The 10,294-nt window shown below is 39.8% G+C and overlaps 1 non-coding gene across 1 annotated transcript; it reads left to right on the plus strand.

Annotated features, from left to right (window-relative positions):
- Nucleotides 1-427: 427 nt before the first annotated feature.
- Trnas-uga (transfer RNA serine (anticodon UGA)) lies at nucleotides 428-502 on the plus strand. Its single transcript has one exon. It is a non-coding gene; the product is annotated as a tRNA-Ser (tRNA).
- Nucleotides 503-10,294: the final 9,792 nt, after the last annotated feature.

Genomic DNA, 10,294 nt, shown 5'->3' on the forward strand with positions numbered 1-10,294 from the left:
GCAGAACTAGCACTCCTGAAAGAAAGGATATTGCGGAGACATGGCTTAGCCACAGCCTGGGGGATGTTTCCAGAATGAGATTTTCACTCTGCAGCGGAGTGTGCGCTGAGTACCGGGCGTGAGTCGTGCTTCGGTAGCTTAGTTGGTAGAGCACTTGCCCGCGAAAGGCATAGGTCCCGAGTTCGAGTCTCGGTCGGGCACACAGTTTTAATCTGCCAGGAAGTTTCATATCAGCGCACACTCCGCTGCAGAGTGAAAATCTCATTCTGGAAACATCCCCCAGGCTGTGGCTAAGCCATGTCTCCGCAATATCCTTTCTTTCAGGAGTGCTAGTTCTGCAAGGTTCGCAGGAGAGCTTCTGTAAAGTTTGGAAGGTAGGAGACGAGGTACTGGCAGAAGTAAAGCTGTGAGTACCGGGCGTGAGTCGTGCTTCGGTAGCTCAGTTGGTAGAGCACTTGCCCGTGAAAGGCAAAGGTCCCGAGTTCGAGTCTCGGTCGGGCACACAGTTTTAATCTGCCAGGAAGTTTCAAGAATTTTATGTTTGTTAAGAAAGGGAATATTGTGGGTTTGGGATCAAGAGGCAAATGCGGCATTTGAAAATGTAAAAAGAGCACTAGTGGTAGCACCCATACTGCATCATCTGAGTATGGGCAAACCACTTAAAATAGCAACCGATGCATCTGATTATGGGATTGCGATAGAACTATTCCAAGGGGAGTGGTAAATCACAGATCTATAGCCTTTGTTAGCCATAGTCTTAATAAACATGAATTAAACCACATGGCCACTGGAAAAGAGCCATTGGCAATAGTATGGAGTATCCAAAAATTCCAAACACTAATATGGGGGTCAGAAATCCATATATAAATGGACCAGCAAGTGCTATCCTTTTTAATGAATAGTCGATTGTTGCATAGTAGTTTAATGCGATGGTTGTTATCCCTGCAGGAATATGACATTAGGATACAGCACGTAAAAGGTTCTGAGAATATTGTACCTGAATCTCTGTCTAGGTTACCTGTAGGCCATGGATGAATTAAAATGTACTGAAGGACCTGGCATAATTTTTGCAATTAATTTTATGACAACTGAATATCCACACACCAGCATGGCACAAAGAATAACTGACAACAATCATCATGATCACTACTTTACAGAAATATTTGCTATGTGTGATAGGAAGTCTTTACCTCCTAATGAAGCAGAGAAAGGGAAGGTTGTAGAGAATAATTTGTTTTGGAAAGACAGTATAATATTGCAACATTGGAATTTATGCATTCCAAAGTTAATGGAGGATGAGATTGTGCAGTATGTTCATACTGGATATGGACACTTTGGGATAAAGAAACGTATAGGTCATATGAATAAGTTCTATTATTTTAAGAAGCTAGGACATAAAGTAGCATCTTTAATTAGGACTTGTAAAATCTGTCAGAAGGTGAAAGAGAGCAACACTTATATTAAATACCAAATGTATCCAATCATTCCTAAGACATTACATGATCTTACAGCAGTGGATTTCTTTGGACCACTTCTGAAAGGAAAGGAAGGAGTGTCGTAAATTTTTGTCCTCATAGAGTGTTGGTTGAAGTACGTTAAGTTGTATCATATTAAGAATGCAAATACAACAACCGTGATACCCTGTCTGCAACAATACTTTCTCGAGGTAGGCAAACCAAAATGTTTTCTCTCCGACAATGGGCCACAATTTGTCAGTAATGAATTTAAAGAATTTCTAGCATGGGAAGATATTTTTCAAGTATTAACATCCAACTATAACCCATCTTCAAATCCATGTGAACGAGTAATAAAAGAGATTGGGAAATTATGCTGCACCTTCTGCCATGAAAAACATACGTTATGGACAACAAAGATCAAAGACTTTGAACTTATTTTAAATGAACTACCACATTTATCAACTGGGTAACACCTTTAGAAGTAATAGGCAAACCTTTTATAGGAGAACCTCTTATTAAATGTTTCATTTGGCATGAACAACCTACTGAAGATTATCAACTTAAACAGGAAATAGTTTCTAAAAATCTAGTTGACAAAGCGCAACAGTGAGAGGGTAAACATAATGAGATGGCTATCAAACCTTGGTACAAGGTCAATGACCTAGTTCTTCTAAAACAGCATCTTCAGAGCTTTGCCCTGAAGAAGGAGACTCATAAATTTTTCCAAAAGTATGAAGGACCTTACCAAGTACAAGTGGTAATACATCCCAAAGCCTTACTTTTAGTAGATCCTATAACAGCACCAGAAAGAGGAAAATACAATGTAAAAGACATAAAGTTGTATATCTCCCAGCAACATTACCATTCTGTGTTAATGGGCGGAGTGACGACCATCAGATCCCTAGTTGTTTTCAGTGTTTCTTCTGTGCTATTTTTTCCTGCACCAAATACCCTTCAAATCTTAAACTATTCTGTAATCTATTCTTGAATTCTTATACTATCCTATTATCTACCTTTAGAAAGACATTGTGGAAGCATGATAACATCACCTGATGATCCTGGTATGTGATTGAGTCATCCTCAGTTGTTAGAGAATTGTGCACTGCTCCATTCAGCCAGTGGGGTGCCAGGAGCCATCTTGTTACCACCAAAAATTATTTCTTCATTCTTGATGACTCTTATTGTGAGTTCTTCTGTTGATGGCTCCAAATCAAGACCCCAGTCTTCTAACATAGATTTTGCTCAATTATTTGACATTACTCTGTTGATAAAAGTTTACAGTGATGTCTGTCTTTCGTTTTCTATTACACGTGTTTATGTTGCAATATCTTACATCACTCTAAAATCATTTCTCATTTCATCAGTAAGTCCAATCATGAAGCACAATTCAGGTATGAGATGTATAAGCTGTTCAGTTTTCTCTTGCTTCTGCATCCTTTTATTTACTTGGCTGACAGGCAATGGCTTCTGCAAGTCATTGATATCAAGGCCACACTGCTTCTTTTAGTAATGGCAATAAGTGATTGTATTACCAATGGTGGTCACAAATGTGTCACGTGGACTTCTGTTCCACACTATGTCATCAACTTGATAAATTTTGTTGTTATATCGAGTCAGGACTGAGGCACCTATTACTGTTTTTTATAATATGCTCCTTAGAAGCAGTTGGACTGTGATTTGATATATCTGCAATTACATCCAGAACAGTCTGTGTCTCCAGTACTCAGTTGTTATAGGATTGTGCCCAATAAGCATTTAAGTCGCCTTCATGCTCCGCTCTAGTCAACATTGGTCACGAATCCTGCCATCAGCATATGGTTAGGTCTTATTTTTGCCTAAGCTATTCTTTGAAAGTAATCTCTTATGCAGTTGATCTATGCAAACCTGGGTGCAGGTTAATAAACTGCAAAGAATATTAGATTAATAGAAAATGGAATTTTGTATGAATCATTACATAATTGTGATAACATGATACATAATTTTAGCTTTACTAGATTTGATGTGCGGGGGAGGGTTTATATTAGTTTTTGGATGGGGTGGGTTTTGTAAGTACAAACATGGCTAACAAAGAACACACACCACACCTTCCAAATGACACTCACAGACAAGTGTGACTGATTCTTCACCATTTGCCATTCCATAGGAGTTTGCTAAGATTTTTCTTTGGGGACTTCAAAGGTAAAGATGAGAATATCCATTCTGCATTCTGTAGGAGACATTTAACACCATATCTCCTCTGGCCTCTCACTCAAGTACTGGTGAAGAAAGGATCTTGGTAAGGGGGGGGGGGGGGGGGGGGGAGGGTTTCCTGTCTTTGGGGCTTTTCTCTTCTTCAATCTTAGCAACCGTTTCTAGTTTTTTCTTTCTTACTTCTCATCTGAATACCAGTCTATCTTTCCCTCTTTACATACTCATATACTTCTATCACTGAAGTTCTCCTTATTTTCCATGGTTTCCAATAACCTTCAACTTATTTCATATAAGTAGCTGAAGAACCAGGATACACAGACACACTTATGCATACACACAATGAAACATGAAGATGCAAACAATGGAAGTACAGATAAAATTGATGTAAGAACCATCAAGTGTTGTAGGGGTAAAGAATGTGCACATAGAGATATATGCACACATGGCTGTTTATTGTGACGGCTCTACGAGTACATCGCTTAGTTACTTGAGAAAATTATCATGTAGATGTTTATTAATATGTATATTTAGGAAATATATATATAAGGACAATGACGATTCTATATCGCGTAGGTACATAAGGATATAAAAACTATGATAATTTTATGTTGAGTATACCTAAGTAGGTAGCATGAGTAAGGAAAGAGAACATAAGCCAGAGAGGCCAATCTAAGAAATATTCTGATGAATTTGAATTGTAGGGTGATCATGGGACTCTTAAAGCTTGAATATTGAATAGAGTAGATCGGCATGGTTAGAAGTTGATGAGTAAAGGAGGACTCTAGGGTATGAAATGAAGTATTAAGAAGCAAGTGTAAAGTATGAAGTAGATTTTTAATTTTATCAGAAAATATTTAATTATAGTGTACATAAAGATGTATACCAGGGCAAGGAACTGTGAGGCCTACTCATAAAGGATAAGGAGGGTGCACCCAGCATTTATTGGATATAAAAGGCAGATAGGCAGACCTAAGAAAGGCTGACCTATACTGCACAGAAGGGACACCAAGAAGGGGATTGACCTGTACCATAGGAAAATAAGAATTAAAAAGTGGTGTACTTGTCAAAACAGAAGGAGAAGGAGAAGGGTACTGATAGGATCAACCCATATGGAAGATATAGGTACTGTTCCTAATAGGAAAATCGCCAGTATCATGACAGAAGTCCACATTTTATAGGGATTATTCTGGTAAGTTTCAATTCTATATACCACTAGCATTATTATGTTTTATGAGTGTTGGAAAGAATACTTTCATTTGCCCAGAGTTCCTCCAGAATACAAACTACTATGAATAGTGATACTAGTTGGTATTGAGGAAAAATAGTACAAAAAATTAGAATAAAGGATGAAATATTTAAGTGTCCATGACACTTGGAATTTACAATTGGAGCTGAAGAGTCCACACCATTCATAATTAAGAGTAATGTGGAATGAAATCATAAATAAAGGCTTATGTTCTAAAAACAAAGTAGAGTAAAGAATTAGTGAAAAGACAACAATTGGAAGCCTGCTCTATAGAGTACAAGGATTTATGAAAAAAAGCAATTGTGTATAGAAACTTATGTAGTAAATGATTACTTTTGAAATGTGGATTGTTACTAGCTACAATATTAATTTACAAAATGGTTATGTATAAAATACCATGTTCAATCTGAAGAGGGGGATATGTAGTGCTTTGAGATGCATTCAGAAAAGTCAGAACCATGAGTCGGGGAGGACTTACTGGGCGGGATGAGAAAAAAAGATTGGTTGTTGGAGAGTGCACTGGACAAGATTTGAAAACCTGAGAGCTGAGGTGGAAGGCAGGATGATATGCAAGACACAGATTACTGTTAAAACATGCTGTCTGAGTAAATAAGAGTGAAAAGCTAAGCACATTGTATGTAACAGAGGTGGAAAAGGAACAGCAAAAACTAGGCAGGTAAGAAAATGAAAGATGTATAAAACTAGAACAGGGTGAGAAAGGAGTAGGTACTGTGAAGAAGTGCTGAGACAGAAGAAATCAAAGTAAATTAAGGGCATGTGGATGGTAAGAACCAAGGACGTGTTTTAGCACTAGTTCCCACCTACAGAGTTCTGAGAAACGGGTGTCTTGGGGAAGAATACAGATGGCGCATGCAGTGAAGCAGGCTCCAAGGTCACGACTGTGATGTTGTAGAGCATGCTCTGCAACAGGATATTGTGTGTTGCAAGCATACATCCTCTGCCTATACCCATTCATCCTGACTGATAATTTGGTTGTAGTCACACCGATGTAAAGGGCTGCACAGTGTGTTCATAACAGCTGGTATATGGCAGGTTTCATTTAACAGGTGGCTATCCCTATGATAGTATATGTTTTGTCAATTACAGGGCTGGTATAGGTGGTGGTAGACAGGAGAATAGGTCAATTCTTGCAGTAGGGATGGTGACAGGGGTAAAATCCATAGGGTAGAGAGATGGAATCAAAAGGAGCATAGGGTCGGGCAAGAATCTTGTGATTGCGAGGGCAGCAAAAAGCTATTCTAGATGTGGTAGGCTAAACATCAGGTAGAATGGATGTCATTTCAGGGCATGATTTTAGGAAGTCACGATCTTGTCGAAGTAGATGATTAATAAATTCCAGACCAGAATAACACTGAGTGACCGGTGGTGTGCTCAAAGTTGTTTTTTGGAGGGATCAGCAGTACCAGGATTAGATGTGATGGCCTGGGAAATCTGTTTTTGAGAGGCTGGTGGGGTAATTATGTCCATTGAAGGCTGAGGTGAGAGTGGTGGTGCAATGCTGTAAAGAGTCTACATGCAAACAAGTACATGTGCCTTGAATGCCAAGTCTGTGTGGGAGGGAACATTTGACATGGGAAGGATGGCAACTGTCAAAATGTAAGTACTGTTGTTTATTAGTCGGTTTAATGTGGACAGAAGTGTGTAGCTGGTCTTGGATGAGGACAAGATCAACATCAAGGAAAGTGGCAGGGGATTTGGAATAGGACCATGTGAAATTTATTTGGGAGAAGGTATTCAGAGATTCCAGGAATTTTAACAGGTCAGCCTCACCATAAGTCCAATGGTAACGTTGTCATTAATGTATCTAAACCAAACTAGAGGCTGAAATCTTATGGTCCCCATGAAAGCCCCCTCCAAGCTACCCATGAAAAGGTTGGCATAGGAAGGAGCCATCCCAGTATACATGACCATACTCCTGATCTGTTTGTATGTATGTCCCTCAAAGGTGATTTATTGGTAAGTATAAAGTTGACTAAGATGACTAGGAAGGACATCAAAGGTCTGGAATCAGGTGGCCACTGACTGAGGAAATGTTCAGCAGCAGATGGGCCATGTATGTGCAGAATGTTGGTATAGAAGAAGGTGAAATTAATGGTGACAAGCAAGGTGTGTGGTGGGAGTGGGAAGGGCACTAGTTTCAGACAATCTAGGAAATGGTTTGTATCTTTGATGTAGGAGGGGAGTTTTTGTACAGTGGGTTGCAGGTACTGATCAACTTAGGCAGATATACATTTGGTGGGTGCTTTGAAGCCAGCAATTGTAATATGACCAGGATGATTGGATTTGTTGATCTTAAGAAGAAGGTGAAAGGTGACAGTGTGCAGTTTGGGTGGGGTGAGATGTTCCGTGGATTGAGGTGTTAGTCCTTGTGAGGGGACTGGAGTTTTAAGGAGGGACTGCAGGTCAGATTGAATCACAGGAATGTGATCTTGATGGCAGATACTGTATGTGGAGGTGTCAGACAGATAGTGTAGACCGTCACTAACATAGTCCTTTCAGTCAAGTACCATGGTGGTAGGTCCTGATGGAGTCATCAGTTTTTAGGTTATGTAGAGCCTGGAGTTCTGCAGAGGACAGGTTAAGGTCATGTTGTAAGGACCTGAGGAAGGGTTGTGAAGCAATGCTGGATGTGGGGAATTCTTGGAAGGCTTGTAATGGATGATTTTGAGGTAGTGGTAGTGGATCAAGTTGGGATCATGTTCAGAACTGTTCAAGGCAGACTTCAGTGTCAGATTTGCTGTTGGAAAGGTTTTGAAATTGGGTTGCAAAGTAATATTGCCAGTTGACATTACATGTAAAGGAAAATAGGTATGATGTGAGACTTGCCTGCTGCACTCATTTGCAGTGTAACTGTGAGGCAGGTTCAATATTTTGATACATTTCGTCAATGAAGATATAAAAATAATAATATCTCAATAAATAAAATAGGTGTAAACGTAAGGCTATAGTGCTAGGTTATCATCCCATACCATGTTTCTTAAGATAAAATGCGGCATTCAGCAGTTATTAATTTTCATTGATTGATGCAATAATGTTAATTTACTGTTGACATCTAACTACTATAGTTTTTTAGATATAGACACAACATGAATATTCCAATAGATGCATCTCAGTGCCATAATTAGGCTGGAATGTTTGTATTTGTGCTTTGTCGAATCATTGAGTTATTACAGAATTAGGAATGTTTGAATGTCACCATGTTGCAACAAGAGTCTAAAATTACCATTACACACATTTCCTACATTGTCTCTTTCCCGTTGTTGGATAGAAGCTCGCCCTGGCCACTAGATTCCATGTGAAAAACCATCACTTATCTGTCACCACCCATCCATTTGTCCTTGGAGGCTTTCCTTTCATCTCCATCTGCACCAGTCAAAGTCATCCTGGCTGAATCTGGCCTTCAACATCTGAAACTTTAATATAGCAAAATTCTCAGCAGCATATCAGTTATCTTACAATGACCATACTGACTTCTCCCTCACATTGTGCAATATCATCTCTACTGACTGGCAGCAACCACATCTAGGTCCATCCACTCGACACAATGAGAAGCACTCCAGGTGTGCTGTGCTTATGCAGCCAACCACAACGCAGCTGGTTGCATGCACCTGTGTAACAGGAGGTCAAGGCAGAGTCATCAACCCTCCTCCCCCCCTTTCCCTCCCCCCCTCCCCCTTGTTCCCTCTGCCATACCAATACTCTGTACTACGTGTGGGGTGGGGGTCTGAGGATCTGTAAAAACTGAACAGCAACTGCATCAGCTAACAAGGGGTGCAGTGGTGCCCCAGGACTGTCTTAGGAGTTATTTTGTTCTAAGCTTTTGTAGTATGGGCACACATTTTGTGTAAAGCTATCAAGAAATAAGGTGTTCTGTTATGCACACATGGTCTCACTCACTTTACCTATAGTACTCTCACTTGGATCCTCTCTAAAAGGAGGTTCCAATTATAATTTAAAGAACTTGTGTTTTCTGGACCATGGAGCTAAAACAATGGTATGGCTGCTACCAGTCCAACTCCCAACAGATAACTTTGACGAGCTACAGTATTTATCAAACACTGTCAATTAATGTGTATGATCTGTTAACTCTTGTAGCCAAGATGGTAGAAGTCAGTTCCATGGCCATTTTCCTGGTCCACCATGTAATTCTCTCCTATTAACTTGTTCCACAACTTCTTCACTATAATAGTAGTGTGGCGCCAATGAGGTCAACACCAGCATCTATATGGTTGGACTCTGAGTATCGTCTTTGGACTATGAGCATTGTCTTTGGGCTGTTCCACCATGTTCAGTTTTTCATGACCTTGCATGTGTTTAGATGAATAAATGAACTACTGCTAAATGGGTGTTGTTTGGTGTAACCAACTCGAACTTCTCCCTCAGTAGTTGTTGTTGTGGTCTTCAGTCCTGAGACTGGTTTGATGCAGCTGTCCATGCTACTCTATCCTGTGCAAGCTTCTTCATCTCCCAGTACCTACTGCAAACTACATCCCTCTGAATCTGCTTAGTGCATTCATCGCTTGGTCTCCCTCTATGATTTTTACCTTCCACGCTGCCCTCCAATACTAAATTGGTGATCCCTTGATGCCTCAGAACATGTCCTACCAACCGATCCCTTCTTCTGGTCAAGTTGTGCCACAAACTTCTCTTCTCCCCAATCCTATTCAATACTTCCTCATTAGTTATGTGATCTACCCATCTAATCTTCAGCAGTCTTCTGTAGCACCACATTTTGAAAGCTTCTATTCTCTTCTTGTCCAAACTATTTACCGTCCATGTTTCACTTCCATACATGGCTACACTCCATACAAATACTTTCAGAAATGACTTCCTGACACTTAAATCTATACTCGATGTTAACAAATTTCTCTTCTTCAGAAACGCTCTCCTTGCCATTTACAGTCTACATTTTATATCCTCTCTACTTCAACCATCATCAGTTATTTTGCTCCCCAAATAGCAAAACTCCTTTACTACTTTAAATGTCTCATTTCCTAATCTAATACCCTCAACATCACCCGACTTAATTCGACTACATTCCATTATCCTCGTTTTGCTTTTGTTGGTGTTCATCTTATATTCTCCCTTCAAGACATCATCCATTCCATTCAACTGCTCTTCCAAGTCCTTTGCTGTCTCTGACAGAATTACAATGTCATTGGCGAACCTCAAAGTTTTTATTTCTTCTCCATGGATTTTAATGCCTACTCCAAACTTTTCTTTTGTTTCCTTTACTGCTTGCTCAATATACAGATTGAATAACATCGCGGAGAGGCTACAACCCTGTCTTACTCCCTTCCCAACCACTGCTTCCCTTTCATGTCCCTCGACTCTTATAACTGCCATCTGGTTTCTGTACAAATTGTAAATAGCCTTTCGC

This window comes from Schistocerca cancellata, chromosome 5 (genome assembly GCF_023864275.1).
Source record: "Schistocerca cancellata isolate TAMUIC-IGC-003103 chromosome 5, iqSchCanc2.1, whole genome shotgun sequence".
Taxonomy (NCBI): Eukaryota; Metazoa; Arthropoda; class Insecta; order Orthoptera; family Acrididae; genus Schistocerca; species Schistocerca cancellata.